The sequence below is a fragment of the Bactrocera tryoni genome, chromosome 1, assembly GCF_016617805.1.
Source record: "Bactrocera tryoni isolate S06 chromosome 1, CSIRO_BtryS06_freeze2, whole genome shotgun sequence".
In the NCBI taxonomy this organism is placed as follows: Eukaryota; Metazoa; Arthropoda; class Insecta; order Diptera; family Tephritidae; genus Bactrocera; species Bactrocera tryoni.
In genome coordinates this window covers 61,624,150-61,644,663 of record NC_052499.1, presented here as the reverse complement: position 1 = coordinate 61,644,663, position 20,514 = coordinate 61,624,150, and the positions used below count along the sequence as shown (strand labels likewise).

General features: G+C 37.4%; 1 protein-coding gene across 1 annotated transcript in view; it reads right to left on the bottom strand.

The window, feature by feature from the left end:
- The window catches only part of LOC120780842 (DNA polymerase alpha subunit B), a 126,927-nt gene that overhangs the window by 31,348 nt on the left and 75,065 nt on the right, over positions 1 to 20,514 (bottom strand). The gene's annotated exons all lie outside the window — the stretch shown is intronic.

Here is a 20,514-nt window from a genome sequence, read left to right as displayed (position 1 = left end):
TTTGTGATACATACTCAAAGTTTTCAGACTCCTTCATCTGTTGATGCGTTTTTGTCAGAAAAAGATACACTCGGAGGTTCGGTTAATCTTTTCACCGAAAGGCTGATAGCTTCCCGCCCTGATTTTTCTTATATTATACGAAAATATTTCCATAAACTTTGAGTGTATTTTTTCATCTTACAAGAGAGCTTCGAAGCCACCTAACACCACGTAGATACATACATACATACATATGATGTTCATATTTTACATTACCCTCTTCACTCACAGGGTAATTTAAATGAAAGTTGCCATCACTAACAACAGCTGTTCTATAATTTTTTAGATCAAACAAATTAATATAACCAAAGTTCCAGCATATTAAGGAATATAATGGAAGGAAACATGATGATTAATATATTTCTACGACATTAATTTGCACCAACTGAATTATAATGCCAAGATTTAATTAAATATATATGTACATATATATATATTTTCACAAGAACACAACTACATACATACTTTGTTTGAATGCATGTGCCAGTAATTTAATGAATTCAATGATAATTACTATTGCACGTTCATTGGTGGTCTGATAAACTCGTATCCACATTCACAGAATGTAAATATATGCAAGCATGTATGTATGTAACCTGTTTTGATTTGCACGACGTTTGGTGCTCGCCCAGAAATGGAGCCACCACAACACCACCAACAAACATCTCATTTGTATAAATAAATGGCAAACACACACATCCTATGCACTCGTGCATCGATACAATCCATCAGTGATCAGCGGTGATCAACAACAGCGCTAAAATAAATCATGCCACAAAATTGTAAAGCATCAAACTCAAGCGAATCGAATCCTTTCACCACACCACTAGTACACTCCCTTCGCTCTACGTGCAATACTTGTATATACATATCTATATTTTCTCGCTGCACTTTACCGAATTTCGAGCAAATGCATGGAGCAAACACAAGCCATAAATACAATAACTATAAGAATAAAATCCACTAAACACATTTGGGGTACGAATATGTGACTTTGTGTGTGCTGTCGACGACCTACCTCAAAACGTCGACGTTAGCGCTCCTTTCACAATGAGTTTTTCGAAAATCATCATCATCAAAGTATCATCAAGTTCAAGTAAAATACTGACAAACCGTGACATTGTCATCGACAATGCAGAAATGCCTACACACCTCCACACATCACCATCTACGTCAGCGAAAGAGGACTGAACAAACAAAAGCAACCGTCGGCAGTTTAAACAATATGCTATTGCATACTCGTGCAATGCGAGCACAAAGGGTTAATGGAGTAGGAATCTAAATATAATTACCCAGCAAACAATTGAAATAAGGCAATTTATCGAAGTTTGTCTTCAATTTCCCACAGTATTTGCCTCCGAATTTCGAAATATTATAATACCTCGGATATAAGGTACTATCGAGTGCATTATATGAAAGATTAAGGACCACTGTCAACAAACTGATTGAACCTTAACAGTGTGGTTTTAAACCCGGAAAATCAACAACTGTCCATATATTCAACTTTCGCCAAATCTTGGAAAATCCCGTGAAAGAGGATCGTCACACACCACTCTTAGTCGATTTTAAAGCTGCTTTTGACAACACAAAAATTAGCTGTCTTCATGTCGCTATGTCTAAATTTGGTATCCCCGCAGAACTAATACGGCTGTGTAATGAGCAATACCAAAAGCTTTGTCAGTATCGGAAAGGAACTCTGAGCCGTTTGATACCAAACGAGGTTTCAGACAAGGTGGCTCCCTTTCGCGCGACCTCTTCAATATACTGCTGACTTTTCCGCAGAAGGGTTCTACGGAAGATTTATGGTCCTTGGCGCATTGGCAACGGCGAATATCACATTCGACGGAATGAAGAGCTGTACGAGTTAGACGACGGCATTAGCATAGACAGCGGCTACGTTGGCTAGGTCAAGTCGTTCGAATGGATGAAAACGCTCCAGCTCTGAAAGTAGTACTCGCCGGCGGAAGCAGAGGAAGAGGAAGAGACCTTCACTCCGTTGGAAAGATCAGGTGCAGAAGGACATGGCTACACTTTGGAATCTCTAATTGGCCCTAAACAGCGAAGAGGAAGAACAATCGGCGCGCTGTTGTAAACTCGGTTATAACCGCATAAGAGGTGTCTACGCCCGTAAAGAAGAAGAAGAAGACTGGCCTAATCCCTTAATGGTCAAGCAAATGCTCCGTTTAATAATGGTTAATTTCTCCTGAAATTCTAAAACCAAATCTATGTGTCGAAATGATTAGTCCGATCCTTAGGAATGTGCTTGAAAACTTATCTTGCAGCAACGAGAGTATCTCCTACTTTTTCACTTAGATTATTAAACATGAAATGTTACTTGAAAGTCGACATATAGTACACTTAACTAAAGTACAATAGGTTCTTTCCTCTTTGGTTCATTGGGTTGTCATTGTTCAAATATGGTTGGTACTTTTGTATGCATTTCTAATCGCATTCAAAGCTCTTTAAACGAATATGTGCTTTCAAATAGTAAAATACTTTGCTTTCGAATAATCATTATTCTTGCACTGAATACTCGCTGTAATGTTACAATGAAGCTTGTATGCAGCGTTATTTACATATGTTAACCGCGAGTAGAGGGAGAAAACGCGCATGCGCAGCTATAAGAGGACGTCATTTAAGTTTTACTACTCCTTTTTGGGGCATCACACTTGGCTGCGACGACAGATGTGACTTCTTCGGCTGCATTCTCACATACAAACAGACATGCATAAATGCAAAAATGCCGCAAACTATTTAGTGTTGGTGGCATTATGTGAGTGCGAGAGTATGAGTATTTATGCCAACATTGACGAGCATGAATTGATGTTCCAATGTACCATATATTATAGGCTGCTTCGATTTTTCCTTTTGTCTTATGGCATATCGGAAAGTTGGTCGCTTTGTTCGCGGCTTGGTTGACGGACTGACATTACTGTTCCCGCATTGCTTCCTCCTGAACGCTGAGGCAGATGATGACGATGTCGGTGATGTGATGATGTGAATGTGTCGCTGGCAACTGCGCACGCGGACAGGCCTATTGTTTTGTTTGCTGTATTTAACTAAGCGCTAAGCGTTAGGCATTGGTGTTTCCTTAGCTTTAAATAGTCGGTTGGTTTGTTGCAATTGTTTGTTGTCGCGGCTATTACAATTGGGTGGTGCTGCTTGCTGTTGTTGTTGGCCACTAGTTAAAGGAAGCGAAATGCGATTTCACATGAATATTTTGCTAGCTGCTGATTTATTGAATATTATTTTTAAAGTGACAGCATACGTTTACCGAGCAGCGCTTTGTCGCTTTTTGCAGAATTGCAGCTTGGCTTCGAAGCAATGCTGACTATGTCAGCTATTCGCTATAAACACATACTACATGGCGCTATGCACATGTGTATGTACAGACAGTGATGTTGGTATGCAATCTTCCGCCTTTTGGCTTTGCGCTGAGCCATAGCCATAAACGAGGGTGGTCCAGTAAGTATTTCGCCTAAAAAGAGCGATTTATTTCTCATCATAATCTCATAAGTTTAGCATTCAGTTCGATGCACTTGATCCAGTGATTCCTTAATCTGTCTAAAAATTAGTTTTCTGAAGGTCTGCAAGCTGGTCTCAACAGTTGACTTTCATTTTTGTCCAGTAGGAGTACTCTGTCGGGAACTTTCTTCCAGCTCCAGTTTTAGGATTCCAGATTACTGGAGATAGAAGGGCTGCGATATTAGTCCTAAGTTCACTGATTGTACGCTCTAGATTAGTGAAGTGATGTCTGGACTTACTTTTAGCATCGGATTATTATATGATTAGACTGGTTCGAATGTCAGGTCAGAATGGTTTTTTAAGAAACTGTAAGGTAGATGAACTTGATAGGATATTTCAGTCTCAATAATTGCGGAATGGGAGCGGGAAAGAGCTCCGACAAAAGTTGGTCAACTACCAGCAGCAAAAATCATAAGAAGTCTAGTAAAATCTTCGCTCTTGGCAAGGTCCACCTTTCAATGGTTGTAGGAGTTTTAACTGTATACTGTTCAAACAGGGTTCATGCGATAAAATCGAACATCTTACCCGATGCCAGCTGCATCAGCTGTTTGGAAGAAGATGATTCAGAGTCATCTCAACCCTTTTTCCTCGAATGTCTCACTTATCGGATCTTATACTTTTAGACATCCAGGCGGAATGGCGGAAATAGAAATATAACATCTAAGCAGACTTGTGATAGGTTCAGGGCGTTTTGCTGATAGCTGATATCTGACAACACCAGTTTTTCGTCTGGCTACATACGTCTGGCTATACAAAGTAGTGTACATAACAGTCTTAGTATGACCCATCTAACCTATCCTAAACTATGTGTGACTTTTTCACGTTTAGAGACCAAAAAAGTCGAATGAACTCAAATTTGGAGAAAGGATGAGGCAGCACTTCGTAGTATAGGTCGTAAAATATAGTCATGGAAACGGCGGAGAACTGTACCGATGCCTTGTCATCGTGTTGTTTCGCCAACTGGAACCGCTTTTTTACAATTCGGTGTCGAATTGACCTAATCAAGTTTTAGTTTTCTCCAGATAGACTATGTACTATAGATCATAACTTGTGAATATGACAGTCTCCTCCTTCTTCGAACTAGATTCGCCGGTGAAGACTACTGTTTTGACTGTCCCTAGGGATCTGATGTGTACCAGCGGATGATGTAGAAACAATAATCAAATAACCTACTTGTTTATTAGGCGGTTTTCCATTTTTAAAAAATTTGCGGACACGATCTCTTCCACCAGTGGTCAAAACAAAACTACTATTCCGATTCGGCGGAAATTTGGACAATATTCGTCTAAGAGAGTACCTACCAGATAGTAAATCCCTCCTGCAATGTTGGCACAATCGACAGGTGAAGCTAAGTATTTATCAAACCGCCCTCATACTTGTATTAGGCATGACTGGCTATTGTGGATAGGTGTAATGATGAGTGGATCGTGGTTGTACGACGCGTAAGTGACAATGTCGTTTTTCATGTCGCAGCGACTATGCGCTTAAATAAAATACAACGCTGTTGTTGTTGTTGCTATTGCTTTGCATTGTTATAGCCTCAACTATGGTGTTTTTTACCTTTGTGGCTTTGTGATATTTTCTTCTTCATATTTATTGTTTCAGTTTTTCTTCGCCTTGCTTGGCTTGGCTTTGTTAGCGGCTACTCTTTCGGCTTTCCTTGATTGCCAATTGTGCTTGTTGTTATTGTTGTCGCTGATATTATTAATATTGTTGGCGTTTGTTTGATTACTGCTGACGCTGTGATACGTGCTTCAGTGTGTACGTGTGTGTGTGTGGCGTGCATGTAGGTCTGTGAAGATGCAACAATAATTGCATCACATTATATCACGAGTACGTAAGCATGTGACTATCGGCGTGTTTAGTAATGTCTACATATATGTATGTAAGAGAGTATGTGCAGGCATGCCTTGCAGTTTGTTGGCAATTTTTAAAGCTGCCAGCGGTTAACGATGTGTTCATTATTGAATAATACTTACGACTAAAGGCGCAGATGCAACTTAATTCTAAACGAAAGCGACACCACAGCGCGCTTGCGATTCGTCAAAGCGCAGTTTGTTAAAATAAATATGTTGTGTGTGATAAATGGCCGACAGAAACTCTAATTTTTAATGAGATTGAAGAGCGTATGTATGCGAAAAATTTGCTATATGCCATAGATAGAATGTGTTCCGATAATTGGTTGAAATTAGTTTTAGACGAGAGATTTCAATTAACTGCTAACGTAAACAATATTTAATTAAAAACTAAAAATATAAACTTGTAATTGCTAGCAAAATTACGAATATATAATCGAGCTGGGCTGGTTTGTTTTAATTCATGCTATGTGGTTAGCAGTGCGCATGTGTGAATAAAAGTGCTTCTTAATCGATTGATTGTGGCAGATATTTGCTTAAACCAATTTTTGTAAAGTAATAATAATATTGAGTACATAGTTCGAGAGTCTTCAGGTAGTGAGAAAAAATACACAGTGGGTCCGATCAACATGGAAGTTATAAAAAATTAAATTATATGAAAAATACTTCGCTCTATTAAAAGTGTGCAATAGTCTACCCATCAGAAATTTTGAAAATAAAACTAAACCACTATTAAGTAAAATTTCATTTCTCAGTACCTGCTTGAGCGACTTCAACCAAATTAGATACTTAACATTATTCTAACAGTCTTATGTTACAGTGCGGAAAAGGAGCGAAATGAGACTGCAGCCACGACCAATTCCCATTTAACATAATTTTAAATTCCAACTGACTCTTTCCTTTCCAGTGTAAAAATCAAGAAGCAATTAATTTAACTCTGCACGAATAATGCCCTAAGACCGAAAATTCTCCAAATTAAACAAAAACTGTTGAGGCCCCTAGGTACGAAATATTTAGACCTCAGTATCTATAGTTAATTTTTGACCGAAAATATCGGTCAATTTGCATATATTTTACTTATATAATATAAAGTAGAACTTACATGTTGGCCAACATGTGAGTTATTGGGCGAAAACTTGGTTTAGCCCCAAACAACGAACGTATAACATCTGGATGACTTTACTATATAAATATAATTGCGGATTGTACATTCAAAATGTTCGGTTGCACCCGAAATTAGTCTCTCCTTACATGTTGTTATACCCTGAACAGGGTATATTAAGTTTGTCACGAAGTTTGTAACACCCAGAAGGAAGCGTCAGAGACCCTATATATAAATGATCAGTATGTTGAGCTGAGTCGATTAGCCAGTCTGTCAAGTCCGTCTGTCTGTATATATCAGTCCCTCAGTTTTTAAGAGTTTTTAAGATATCGTTTTGAAATTTTGTAAACGTCATTTTCTCTTCAAGAAGCTGCTCATTTGTCGAAACTGGCGATATCGGCGATATCCACTATAGCATATAGCTGCCATACAAACTGAACGATCGGAATCAAGTGCTTGTATGGAAAACTTTCGCATTTGACAAGATATATTCACGAAATTTGGTATAGATTATTTTCTAAGGCAACAATGTAATCTTCGAAGAAATTGTTCACATAGTTACTAAAAGAAATGCACCTGTGAAGGGTATATTAGCTTCGGTGCAGCCGAAGTTAACGATTTTTCTTGTTTTTAATTTTTTTTTAATAATACATAACCAGGTAATTTTCTAATGATTTTGAATTATGAAAGAAAAATATACAATTTGTGTCAAAAAGAAGATCAACAAAAAATTAAAATTTTAAAAGTTTATAATGAAACAGTATAACTGCAAACCATTACTGCTCTAGACCCATCATTTGTAATTTTTTAGTTGATTGTTATTCAACAGAGCTGGATTAACCTGAAAAAAATCAAGTTTGTGGTGTTGTTTTCAGGAGCGTGAGACACCATTTTATCCAGAGATTTCATAGTTATATTAATATTAAAAGAATGTTAGAGAATACAAAGCAATTTCTCGTAGCAGTGTTCTCTAGTTTTTTGATCCGAAATCTCCAATCTCCTGCTTTTTTCAAGCTCACCCCACTGCCAGTCGAAAATCATCATCTCCATTTTTGGTACTATAATCGTAGTTCGGTCTGGACTGAGCCGGTTGAGTCAACCTCTTTCACTTATTTTTCTAGTCCCGAAAAGACTGCGCTGACGGCTTTACGTACCCCAGTAGCATTGCACTTTTAGAGTAGACAGTGCCACTGCAGTTCAGATTGGCGTCCTGTTACTTATCCCAGCACTATATTAAAGAAGGCAAGCGAGAACGAATCTAAATCCTTGTCTGTTATCGAAAGGCTTGGAGCGGTCCTTCGCGATTTCGATAGAACTATTCGATGGACATTCTGCATGCGGCATGGTGATGTTGCTTAAAAAAGATGAAAAAACTTTTTCTCGACTGTGTTAGGTTACAGCTCAGTTTTAGGGCTAAATAGACAGATATATGTATATTGTATGAGCTTTGCAATATTCAGCGGCTCTTGTAAAGATCAGTTAACGAATTTTGTCTGTATTCAAAATGCATATTAAATAAAAAATGGATTCAGTTGCTCTTTTGGAGACTTACGTGAATGATTAATAACATACATTTCGTATTAGTCGAATTTCGAAAACTACCAGTTATTGAGAAGAATGTAACACCTCTTGGAATTTATCTTTTTCATTAAAAAATAAGTTAGGTATTAGGCTAGATTAGGTTAATCTGGTAGGCTTGTGGGCACGCTTAGATTAGTTTTGGTCAAGAGGGATGCCAGATGGAGTGTTCAATAGGTTTTGTCGTTTGATAAGAAAAACACAATATTATGATTCAAAATACACTTTATTATTCAATATAATCTCCCTGAACATTAATACACTTGCTCTTACGATCCTCTAATCTGTGGATCCCATCCTTGAAGTGGGAGTGCGGAAGGTCTGCAAAATACACTTCAACAGCCGTTATGACCCCTGCATTTGATGAAAAATGCTTGCCACGCAAATGGGAGTCGCTGGAGCCAAATCTGGTGAATACGGTGGATGATCCAACAACTCGAACTTTAATTAATGGATTTTAGCCATTGTCAAAACGCTCTTGTGACACGGTGCAATGTCCTGATGAAAAAGGATTTTATTCTTATGCAAACCGGGTCTTTTTTCACGAATTTTTTCCTTCAACTGGTCTTAAAGGTTGGAATAATAATCAGAATTAATTGTATCACCAGTTTGCAGTTAATCCACAAACGAAGTTTTTCTCGCATCTCAAAAAACTGGCGTCCTAACCTTAGTGATAAATTGACGCTCAAAATCCACTTTATCCTTTTTAAAACGCTCCTAATGTTGCTGAGAAAGTCGCATACGAATGTCTTTTTGTTCCATTGTTTGCGAATGGGCCACCCGTTTTGCACACAGCTTTCTAAAACCCAAAATTTCACAAAAAAAAGGCTTAGTCAATCGACGATCTTCGAAAACCATATCCTGTATTTTGGCTATGATTTCTGGTGTTGATGTCCTTTTTGACGTCCTCCACGTGGATCGTCTTCAAGGCTTGTACGACCACGTTTAAACGTAGCAAGCCATCTTTCTACTGTTTTAATTGTAGGTGAACAATTATTGTACACTTTTCACATTCGTTCGTAAATTTCTTTTGGCGCTACACCTTCCAAAAATAGGAATTTAACAGTGCACGATATTCAATTTTTTCCATTGTAAAAAAATACTGTGACACGGCGACACTAAATGGCTTGTAAACAAAGAATGAATTGACAGATTGAAATGAAACTTTGAAATTTTATTTCAGCAATATATAAAAATACGTCTTCAATACATCTTTTCAAAAACTATGTGAAATGTATTACACTTTCTAAACCAAAGTTTTGCTTCTTTCTCCAGTTTCTTTATTAATATTTTTGGCCAAGAAAGGGCCTAACAAATTGTTGTTCAACCAGGCTGTTGGCTAACAAATCTATAGAAAGCTCTTCTCAATTAATCTTATAAGTATTTACTAATATAATAAATTGTATATAATAAATAAATTATTTGACTGTCAAAGGTTTCGAACTATAATTTATGTCCAAAGAAGGAGCATCGCTACATAGATTATTTTTACCGTTTGAGTGCATGTACTTAAACCTTAAACTATTTATTTGGTACTATCAAATGTAATCGAAGATATCATAAAACCATAGACATGACAAATTAATCTATAAAAATAAAATATTCGAAATTACAATTCCAATAAATCACAATGTGCAAGTGGAAAGGTCTATCAATCGCAACATAAAGAGTATAAAGCCTTTTTAAGATAACTGTTCACAATTATGACTAATAACTGCGCAACTAGCAGTTATAACTCATATTCATTAGCTAGAGCCATGCCATTGTGCCCGTGACGTGGTATAACTTACATAGAAATGCATACATGCCCGTAGTACGGTTACAAAAAAGACAAAGCTGATGATGATGTGTTAGACCAAAAGCATCAATTTAACACCCACACAAAAAACTATCGACAACCAACGCCAACTATGGCGCGATGTCCATATGAAAGCGGTGAGTAGTGGTTGTTGCTGTTGTTGCTGCCGCTGAGCACTATGATGCGCCTCAAATTTCATTGCTATACCATAGTGTGCCACTTCCTTGTGTTTTATCATAAATAAGAATAACGACGAAATGCTTTCCAGCTAACATATTTGTGCAAGTATGAACGCCTCCGACGGTGCGTTCGGTAATCTTAATGGATTCTGACTTCCTGAAGTAAAAACAATCATGACTATCCGGCTATGAAAACGGTTGGCCACCGCTGCGACGTCGAAGGCGACCACAAAATGCACACAGTTTGACCATGTAATTTGAATAGGCTCTTAACTTTACGAATAACCATACTTGTACTTAAATGATGCAGACAAAAAGATAAAAAAAAAAAACAAGAAGAAAGACCTTAGACAGGAGATGAAAAATATTAGAGATAGCTGGCAAAGGAAGCTGGCCTGAACTATACAGAAAGTTGTTGGCTATAATCGTTTAGCGAATCGTGCAATTCAATGGCCCATATACGAGCAAACGCCCCTAATGCCGATTGGAGCGACGGCAGAGAACTCATTTGGCGTACCCCTCAACTCAACAAACCAACTAACCGAAATTCGTTTCCCGCTCCGCTTAGTTGTGGGCTTGTAAATGCAATAAATGCTTTTTAGTGTAATTGGCACTTAGCAATCATATTTGAAAATTCATTTGCTTTACATTGTTGTGTTCAAGTTCGTTGCTTAAGTCTTTTATTTTTGTTTCTTATTGGCGGCGTGGCAGAAATGCATTGAGGCATTGCGTTTGTGAACGCAAACGATGTCTTCCGCATTGTGCCAGCCAACTCACTGAGCGATTGATAGCGATATTTTTATATGTATGTGTGTGTATGTACTACTGTGTGTATGTTTTTGTTTGTATGTCTATAAAATCGACCTGCTTGCCGCATAATTGATGATGAATGCGATGATAGCGAGCAAAATGATGAGGCTGATAATAATGATTGCAACCTTGAGAGTTAGAGAACAAGCACAGTGAATCCGCGATATAATGAATATAAATGTATAGAATATTGGGAAGAAATATGTTTTCATATCTGCAGCTGGTTAATATAATTATAAAAACATATAGGGAATATAGGGATAGAACAACAATTATTTAGCCTGACCGCTTGATAGTGACACTAATGCAAAAAGTATGTACTATCGTGTTATAGTTCATTTACGTAGACGACAACTGTAAAAATTTCGAGTGAATCGGGGTCGTGGCATTTTTTAAAACGCATGTGGAAGCAGTCGTATCCGGGAATTTTACAAAAATGGAAAAGTATCGGTCGATGACTCGACTGCCGATTTTTGAAAGCACTCCCCGATCTCTCACTGGCAGAGCGCCGATTGAAGACGCGTGAGATAACTTGTATAATAGGCATCTGAAAGTAATGCTTGTGTTATATATAGTACGGAAAAGTTGACATGAGAAAGTTATTCTCACAATGGATGCCGCGTTTGCTCACTGCGTACAACAAGCACAACCTGAGCCTATTTCACAATAGTGTAAGATTTTGTTTGAACCAAATCCGAATAAGTTTCTGTACCGTTTCATGACTGTCGAAGCAACATAGATCTACTGGTATACACTGAAGAGAGCGAGAGCGATCGAAACAATTGACTTCAATCGGCGAATATACTTCGAAAAGGAGATTGCTACCGTTTTACGCTCTACATCGACTACCTCGATATAGGAGAAACGGTTATAGAGCTCTATTGTGTCGAATTATTGGGTTGACTCGACAATGATTTCAGAAAAAACGGATCTACTTGTACACGCTCTCTCTTCCACCATGACAACACAACGGCATACACCTCGCCATATCCAGAGCGAAATTGTTCGAATTAGACTAAGAACCTCTGCCAAATCTTATTTTCGGACATAGAATTTTTTTTGAAGAACCTAAAATTAGGTTGAAGAAAGTGCTTGATGGTCCTTTAAAGACTACCAGAAAACGTAATTTTAATACTATATTCCCACGAAAAATTTTAAGTGATTTTATTATATATATATGTATATATTTAATCTCTTCACTAATCTAGTCCGTTCTCACTGCCGTTGGACAAATGATAAAACATCTGTTTTTGCCATTCAAGAATTCATATCGCTTAATATTTATCAAAAGAAAATATTGTTATACAGTATTTTGTTATAAAAGCCGTCTTCTTCTTAAATATTTTGCATATAATGGAAATAATGGACGCATTTTTTTATTTGGGAAGTCCATTTTCAGGTAAATTCATATTCATTGCGTTTATTTCATTTGTTTGTTTACAATGTAATAAATTTGCAATGCTGACAAGTAAATTAGATTCAAAACACCTCGAAGACGAGATTAAGAACTGTAATTTTTGTATGGCGAAATCTTGTTAAATTTATAAGATTAGTGGGATAAACTACTTAATAGCTGAAATTTTGTGATTAAGTGTCGGTCTGAACATGGTATAAGATTGGTTAGAGCAATTCTAGGCTCATTAGGTCGAGAGTATTGAGCTCAAAGTAGAATCAATAGCCATTTGTCCAACATATTCCTTTTTCTTACTTTGTGTTTTGCAGTTTAGTCATTACTATTATATGTCTAATTTTTTTTCTAGGCATAGATTTCGTTCATGAAAATGTTCAGACACTCTGCGACTCATAAAGAGTGAAATAATTTATTATTTCGTTCAAACTAAAATGGTATTGACTGCTTCTCTCATACTGTACGCGTATTTGGAGTTATGCGCTAGATTTTAATTTCTAATTTAAATTAAAATTATGCTTATCTTAAAAGCGTTTCAGCGCATTTCGCCGCACAAACCGAGCGTCCGTGGCGAATTTTTCAATCTAAACGTAATTTTCTTTGGCATCATTAATTTGAGAGATAACTTATCGGCGTGCGGAAATGTTGCATGCGCTTTGCTTCAAAGCTCATTCTTTGCGATTAGTTGGTGTTTGCTGTTTGCGTTTTGTATAGCTAAATTTATAAATATGTATGTGCATATGCGGGGCAGAGAACAAACAATGCGGCAGTTTGCAGTAAAGGAGGTGAACATGCAAGCCGTGATGTAAGCATAAAGCATAGTAAGACACTTACATACACAAATATTTACACTTGCACATGTTTGCATGGCAGCGCTTAGAATATGCAATAACAAATAATGCCATCATTTTGTGCAAATCTTTTTGGTATTCTTTATCAATGCCGGCATGCTTGCAGCCAAACCAATTTGTTACGCATTCTTCAAAGAAAGCAAATCACATAGGCTTTGTAGCAGCCCGCCGTCTTTTTCTTTACGCGTGTATTCATACATATATTATGTATGTATGTATAAGGATATGCAGATTTCCATATAAGCACGTGACATTATAAATCAAGTGTTTGTATCAAATTTTTGATGTTGCAAATTTCTCCATTTCATTTTTGCATACAAACATGCATGGCATGAGGAAAAGAATAAATGTATCTGCTTTGTTGATTGAAAAGAATTGCAGGATGCCGCGGCAAATGTGTAGCTGGTTTGCGAATTTGTAAAGCAGAAACTGTAAAATTGCTTGAAAATCGCAGTTCCCGCCATTGAATTGCAATGGAAGTAAGTGGACTACAAGTATATATTGTTGTTGCTCTTATATTAGACACACACATTTATATTAAAGCTTCTTCATGATACTTCGAAATATAGCAGAGAATCTTGTTAATCAGTTAAAAATGCATTCAATCAATCCTCGTCAGCTTATTTTGAAAGATTTGATATTTATTAACAAGCACTAGTATTTAGACAGTCATCGACTTATGAACAATATCGGTATAGTTTTACAGAAGATAAAATACTACTATGAACAAACAATAGTAAGACTTTGTTGATAATCTTAAAATTCTTAATTTATTCTTCAAAATCTATGTCGTCCGCCTTAAAGTAATACTCCTTGGCCCAAATACAGTTGTGTCAACGTTTTTTCCAATCCTCGAAGCAGTTTTTAAATTCAATTTTGAACTCAAAACGGTTTCCTCATAGCGGTCCTTTCAATTGGCTGAATACCCAGAAGTCACACGGAGCTAAATCAGGCGAATATGCTGGTTGCGACATCATATTGATTGAAAAGTAGGCGAAAAACTCGCGAAGAATCAATGCAATCTGTGGCGGTGCATTATCGTAGTGCAAAAACCAAGAGCTGTCGGCATATAATTTTCCTCTTCTTACGAATAGCATCGTGAAAATAACGTAAAACACTCATATAATATTCCTTATTGACAGTTTAGCCGGTTGAAAGAAATTCAGAGAGCCTCACACCTCGAAAAACAACTATCAACATAACCTTGATTTTTGACCTTTACCTCGATTTTCGGCCGATTTATCGTCTGTTTCCGGGTCGTAAGCTTTGATCCAAGGCTCATCGCTAGTACTAATACGTTTGATGACATCCTGGTAGTGGGAAAGCATTTCACTTTTCTTAGGAACGAATGATCTTTCAAAATGGTTTTCACTGATCTTTTCTATATTCCAACGATGGCAGTAAGATCTCTGACTTTTTATTCCTTTATTTTATTGACATGTTGATCATCAGTTGATGTTGACGGCCATCCTAGAAGTGATTCGTCGCGACAGAATATTGAAGGTATTAGAAAAGCAAACGTATGGATACTAGTATCGAGGCAAACATGACAAAGACTTGGTCTAGGTGCAAGGGCTGTACCTAACAATGGACCTGAAGGTAAGCTAAGCTCAGTTGTTACTAGTGCAACTGGCAGAGTAAGAAGTACTTTTAAGTCGATGGCCCAGCTAAAGCAAAGGAACCGAAGAAGCCTCGTGCTGCCCACCTATTCAAAAGGGACTTCAGAAGTCCATGTGTGAAAGCGGTTCTGTCCAATTTCATGCTTCAACTGGCAGGACCGGCAGCTAAAAGAAAAAGTCGATGTGGCCCGGAATTGCATTATTATTGGCGTGCTGTATGAGGCCGATCACGAAGGAAAAATTTGTAATGGAAGTGGTTGCAAGCTACTGACAAATGTGGCAAGACGTGAAGTGTTATTAAGCAATACGCCATGCACAGATGCCGCCTGGTACCAGGGTCAAATCAAATTGTGTGTGACGACGATCGAAATCAAACATTTGAAATCTTTTTCTTCCAGTTTTATATACCACCAATGAAGAAATATTAATTTTCACGGAAAAAAAGGTATGATTATTCTGTGATCATTATCATGGATCATTGGATTAATATAGAGAATGTTGAGTACTTTATTTTAAAATCGTCCTAAGTCATTAAATCGGAAAAACATATGTTTTTATGTGTCTAATAGCCCTTTTATTTGCTCAAGTGTAATGCCTAAATTTCAATTTCGGCAGTAAGGAAATGATTTGAGATTTTGTAAATATAGTAGATTAGGTGTGACCCCTAGTATTAAATTGTGAAAAAAAATCGAATTTTCTTTTTTATCATATTTCGATAGCTTATACCTTTAAAGATAACATATTGAGATTCAAATCAATATCTCAAATATTTAAAGGGAAGTCCTTCAGTACAATCAGCTACGTAAGTTTATTTTTGAACGTGGTTTTCGAACCAATTCTGATAAAAAATCGAATTTTGCCAAGCCAAAAACGATCAAAATTTCAGGTAAAATTCAACTTTTTTAAAACGCCATATTTTACTTAAAAAAAAATTCCAAAACACCACGTATTTGAGGCTGTAATATTAAGTGTGCGCTTAAAATATATGTGTAACGGGGTTTTCAATAGGAACGCTACATAAGTAGACCGATAGGGACAGCAAACGACGCCATATTTTTTTCAGCTCTTCTGACAGTTCTCTTCAGTAAGTTTTGTCATTTCATCGTGGAAAGATATACGATCCAACAACGAGTCGAAATTATTAAATTTTCCCACCGAAGTTCGGAGTTAGAGGCCTCAACTTTAAGAGCGGGTTTTTCTATAAGAGCGTTACAAAAGTGTTTTTAAATAAAACAAAAGCGGTTTGGGATATCAATGAACTTTTTTGTTCCCATGAAAGTACATTCGTAGGTACTTCACTAGACACCATTCCATTCTAAAATTATGAGGGTTTGGTGCGTTTTATGGGCCGGCGGCGTCATTGGGTCGTCCTTCTTCAGTGATGATCAAGACCGATACGTTACTGTGAATGGGAGTCGCTACCGCTCAATGTTAACCGAATATTTTTGGCCCGCATTTGATGATATGGACTTGGACAATATGTGGTTCCAACAAGATGGCGCCACAAGCCACACAGCGTAAGCCACAGTCAATTTATTGAAAACCAAGTCTGGCGAACGTGTTATCTCACGAAATGGCCCAGTCAATTAGCCGCCTCGGTGGTGCGATTTGACGCCGTTAGACTATTTCCTGTGGGGCTACGTCAAGTCAATGGTCTACGCCACCAAGCCAGCGATGATTGATGAACTTCGTACAAATAGCGAACGTAAAATTGCAGCAGTATCGGCCGATTTATGCTTGAAAACGGTCGAAAATTGGGTTCAGCGTCTGGACTTTTGCAAGTGTGCTCGTGCGCGCCTTACAGAAGAATTCGAGTTCCATACATAATATCATCGAATATACTTTCACAGGAATAAAGAATTTCATTGATATTCCAAACCGTTTTTGTTTAATTTAAAAAATCTTTTATTGAAAACCCCATTATGTGTAAAAGTTTGTAGTCCTCGTTTCAGCATTTCAGGGATAAAGTTTCAGTATTCGCATAGTACACACACTAGTTTGTCATTTACTATGAATTTACTGATCGAAGTAAATTTTCGTTATAAGAAAAAATATATGAACGGATATATTGAAAATCAGAAACTGCTTTTAAAGCAGTAACTTTTGAAAATATGCCACCCAAAATATAAGCTTGAAAACACTTTAGTTGAAAAATTACTTTAATTTGTATTTTAAATGCCAAATATGTTAAAATTTAACTCAACCAACTTCAAAATAATCCTTAATTATCCCTAAACTCATTAATGGTATTGTTACTTTTTAGCTACAGTGTCAACTTAAGTGAATCTTTATCAGAATATACTGGCACAATATACACAAATTGGTTATTATGTCGCTTCGATAGCATTACATATTTCAAATAAATTCGCTAATTGCAGAAAACCGTTAAAACATAAGTATCAAAAGCCAAATCGGATTAGACACCCATTAAATTGTGTGGAACCCTATAAAATAACAAATTCGCCATTAATGAGCGTTTATGAGTGATTACCAAAAACATGAAAAAAATAATCAACCCTAAAATTAATAAACTGAAACATAGCACGACAAAAAAAACAACAAATTAAATCACAACAAACTCATCCGCAGGCCGCAAACTGCTTTTGCAGCAGAAACACTTAAACACACTCACATACATACATATGTACATGTAAGCCTACGTGCAAACATATTCATCAATCAAGCGCGCCATGTCGGTGTAGTTATTAAATGCCACGCGTTTCCTACTTTCTCAGGCCCACTTCGAGCACACGACGACGTTCACAGGCACTGAAAACAGTAGTGGTGGCAAACAATCGAAAACCGCATATCAGCCTCACCCACCAACAAATCGCATAAAGCAACACGAGCTGGCAGCCATAGACGCGACTCATATAAGTTTTTGTTGTAAAACCAAAACCCTAAAAGATATAGTAAAAAAATTGTAATTTTTTTCGACGCTGGTCCGCTTTGACCCGCATAATCGACAGCCGGAGTATCTGTCAGAGCGCTGTTGTGGCGGTGGGCTCTTCAATATAACAACCTTTGCTGGTACTTCTGCCGATATCGAAATGAACATGATGTGGTGCGGTGAGCTGGTGGTGGTGGCGCATGCGCTGTCAATATGAAGTTAGATATCTCGCGTAAAGGAAACATATAACACAACAATAAACTCGAAACGCTGCAATGGCACACAACATATGAAACATAAACACAACTATACATTTATAGCAACAACAACGGGGTGCGCGTGTGAGTGCGCTCATCGTCGTCGCATGGAACGCAATCGATCAGATGCAATCGTTTTAATAAATTGCTGATGGCGCATTAACGGCATAGTGGCATTAAGTCCCATGTGCAGTCAGCACACATTGATGATTGCCAACTTATGGCTGTCGATATGGGAACGCGCATATGAGTGCGGCAAGAACGTTGTCGCGTCGTTGAGACGCTTATAAGTGCAGCCGGCTGCAAGCGTAGGTAGCGGTGGCAGCCGATGCAGCAGCGGCAATTGCAATAGCGGTAGCACAGCATGGTACTCGGCAAGCGAATGTCGGTTGATTAGACAAACCATACATTTGGATGTGTGCGTGTATGTGAGTGTGTGAGCGTCTGCTGTTAGTTTGCTGATTTGGCCCCTATGTTTGTATATCGCGACACACATACATACACTTATTGCAGCCCGTTAGTATATTTATGAATATTGTAAAATGATCACCGCATGCAATATTTTCATGCACAACATTTGCAACCGTTCTTTGCTGATTGTTGCTGTTAGGCGGTAAAGCCAACAAACTACAGTGTGACAGTTTTAAGCAATGAGTACGCAAATTAAGCAAAAAATTAATATTTTATTAGATTTATCAACTAGTTTTAAATTATTTTCGGAGATATTAGCAGTATTTTGCTTATCCGGCATCCAAACTAGTTTGGCCGGAACTGAAACTTTAAACGGAGGTTTCTCGAAACTGTTTTTAATAATACGATCCCCATGATTTCTCAGGTTCTAATGAACCGATTTACCTGTAAGTTTTAAAGAGTCTTCTTTATGTCCATTCTGGAACTATTTATATTCCAAAATTTAAATTTTCTTTCTTTTTTTATTTGACGACCGCGGAGAGTCGATAGAGACCGCTCGCAGCAACTCGGATTGACGTATGGAATGACTTGGCGTATTTTACGTCGAGATCTTAAATTGAAAGCGTATAAATACAGCTTGCTCAAGAACCGAAACCGCGCGACCTTCCCAAGCGACATCACTTCGATCTACGGGCTCTTGAAAAGTTCCAAGAAGATCCGACGTATTAGAGCCAAATTTTGTTCAGCGATGAGGTTCATTTCTGGCTCTTTGGGCATGTAAACAAGCAATATTGCCACATTTGGGACGAAGAGCAACGTGAAGAGATTCAAGAGCTGCCATTTCATCCGAAAAAAACGGTTTGGTGTGGTTTGTGAGCCTGTGAAATCATTGATCCATATTTCTCCAAGATCGTATGAAATTGCATCGTTAGACTTTTTGCTATGGGAATATGTAAAGACGAAAGTCTATGCGGACAATCCCGCTTCGATTCAGGACGCGTGTCATTCGCAAGTTACCAGTCGAACAAGTCATCGAAAATTGAACTCAACGGATGGACCATCTGAGATGTAGCCGCGGCCAACATTTAATTTATTTTTTTATTAAAGATATCATCTTCAAAAAATAAAACCTGAAGAATGTTCTTTCGAATGATAATAAATATTCTCCATTAAAATTGAAGTGTCTGTGTGCTCTCTTTAAAAAAGTAGGAAAACTCGATCATACTTCATTAATTAAAAATAGGTTCTAATTTTCGTCAAAACCAAAAAAATCCATAAATTAAGAAAAATATTTTTAATCCAGTTACAGTCCCTCAAAAATGCTTCAAAAGATTTTGTATCATTAAACCATATTATTAGCATTGATTTTATGTTTCTTAAACACTGTGCTCGATGACCGTTAGCGATTTAGATTTCCATTGCTAGCGCTAAGAATTGCAGAACTAGTAACAGTAGCACAAATAGAGGTAGAGGAATGCATATATTGTATTTTATTTCATTAAATGTTTTTGCTTTCCATACCCCAGCTCTTAAGGCGACAAAAGCAGCATCGCACAGGCCAAACGAAGTCAATGATAAAGCGACAAAAAGGTAAACATTGGAAAATTTATTGACATACAACACGCGACCTCAGCCAAAAATGTCTGTGCCCCTTAGCCGCTAAAGCGAAATTTCCAACAAAAACTAAAAACCAACAACAATAAGCTCATTTGCGGCATTAGTGTAAAAAATTTTATGTTTGGCGTAATTAAAATAAATTGAACGTTAGTAACACATTTACAAAAACGTAAAAACGTAGGCGAGCAATTGCAGACTCACACACACATTTGTAGGTAGGCTTGAGAAAAAAAAACGTTAAAAACAATAAATTATAAAAAAGTAAAGTGTCCGCTGACAGGCAACAAGCGCAGCCAATGTTGCATATTTGGGCATACATATTGTTGTTGTTGCTAATAAATTCGTTTCGTTTTTTATCGACTACTCGGCTCAATAAATGTTTTTGCGAATGCGCTTGTGCTGCGCACCGCTTTAAAATATTGCTGTTCAATTTTAAAAATTTTAGAGGCGTAGGTTGTCGAGTAGTTCGGCAGTAGTCGCTTAGTTCTTGCGACTTTCTGACCGATTAACTGTTTGGCGAAGCGTGTGAAAAATTGCCAAAACCTCTTCATGGTACTTGAGTTCACTTAACGCT